The sequence below is a fragment of the Gavialis gangeticus genome, unplaced genomic scaffold, assembly GCF_001723915.1.
Source record: "Gavialis gangeticus isolate Ggan-Ray unplaced genomic scaffold, GavGan_comp1, whole genome shotgun sequence".
NCBI lineage: Eukaryota > Metazoa > Chordata > Crocodylia > Gavialidae > Gavialis > Gavialis gangeticus.
Window position 1 is genome coordinate 19,763,355 of NW_017729015.1, and position 1,747 is coordinate 19,765,101.

Consider the following 1,747-nt stretch of genomic DNA (forward strand, 5'->3'; position numbering starts at 1 on the left):
TTCTTTTTCTTTCCTTTTCCTCCCCAGGTGTCCTTTGTGGCTCATGTTGCAGGTGGCTTGGCTGGGATGTCCATAGGTTACATCATTTTCAGCTGCTTTGATAAGAGCTTTATAAAAGATCCGAGATTTTGGATTTCTATTGTTGCTTATTTGGTCTGTGTTGTGGCTGCTGTATTGTTTAACATCTTTCTTTCACCTGCAAACTAAACCAAACTAATCATGAAAGAATTGTTAAAAACTTCAGGGAACTGACATAAAAAACTTGTCTCACTTTTATATAACTACAGGAGGACTCTGTAAATGTAGTCTTTTTTTAAAACAGTTTTTAGATTTTTAAAAAGTCACCTTGACAGTGATCCTGTCTTGGAAATGCAATGTTTTTACTAAAATATACAACTTAAAAACCCCAACAACCCCCCCCCCCCACAAATAAAGCCTTTTCCATATTATTGCTTTGTATACAATTGAACTAAATAAAATGATTCTTGGTTGCTTTTATAGATTTCTTTTCTACTTTGTTTTAAACCGAGTTGTCTTTGTGATGTGACTAAATACAAGATAGCAGAGATTACTTTTTCACGTACCAGTGTTCTGGCCTCAAAAATAGCGATCAGTGAAACGAAGTCTTCTTTTTAGAAGCTGATGGTAAGGGTTTACAGCTGTATATTTATTTACGTACTTGATTTATATGCTGCCGGTACCAACAAAGGCTCACAGCAGCTTATAGTAAGAGGCAAAGTAACTTTTATAAAAGCAGATTGACTATTAAAATAAGGCACAAAAACAAAAGCCACCCCTCTCCCAGCTTAGCTTTGTTTGCTAAACGTTTGCTGAATTAGGAGGGTCTTACAGCGTTTCAAGCTTGGGCTCTGGCAGGCCTCAAAGGGGAGGGAGTTCTGGAGTTGAAGGAATCACTGCTAAAAATGTCCTCTGTGCAACTGCACTGAGTGGACACTGATATTGGTGCATTGATGGTACTTGCAGGAAGGTGGTCTTTGCTGACTTCAGGGATTGTGATGGGCTGCATAAGGGAAAAGGCCATCCACTAAGTGTTGTGTGTAAGGGAAAAATACACGTTGTAGAATAGATAGGGTTTTTCCTTGATCTTACTCGCCTTATAATACAAGCCCCATTAACTTGGCCTGAGCAGTGGGATCCAATGTGCTGTTACTGCATTCAAGTGGCACTCACTGCAGACAGAGGAAGTTTTTCTGGCAGCTTGTCTTTAAATTTAAGAAGGTTAGGGGGATTATACATGGAGCTATGGAGATCCTGCCTTTCTGCAGGGTTCCTTGGACTTTCCTCCAAACTGGCAAATAGCTCCTTGTGCAGACAACATAACAATCAACATAGATCATGAAAATGTAACCTAGGGCTGGAAGGAGCTCTTTTGACTCCAGTCCCCTCCTGTTGCACATACCATGCACCATCTTCACCCATTCATGAACTAAATTTTTTGCATCCAATGTGGATTAGTTGTGTGCCCTGGCTGCTACTTTTGGCAGGCTGTTCCAGCGATTTGGGAGCCCTAAGCACTATGTCTGTCTTGAATTATGTAATCCAAGAAGGGCAGAGACTGTCGTCTTTTGATGCCTCTAGGGTGAAAGAGAGGTTGGTTTGTACTGTACTTACTTTTCTCTTATAGGAACCTCCTGATGCTGAAATACTGAGTCTGCTCAGCCTGGCTCTTTTCTGTATTTTTTTTTTTTTTTTTTGTTAGCTTTCGCAGCAAATGAGAGGGGTTCAT

The 1,747-nt window shown here is 40.2% G+C and overlaps 1 protein-coding gene across 1 annotated transcript in view; it reads left to right on the forward strand.

Annotated features, from left to right (window-relative positions):
- Positions 1–502, forward strand: part of RHBDL2 (rhomboid like 2) — a 16,217-nt gene extending 15,715 nt beyond the window's left edge. Inside the window, exon 9 of the mRNA XM_019512533.1 lies at positions 210–502. The gene's annotated coding sequence lies outside the window, so the exon portion shown is untranslated. The remainder of the gene's footprint in view (positions 1–209) is intronic.
- Positions 503–1,747: the final 1,245 nt, after the last annotated feature.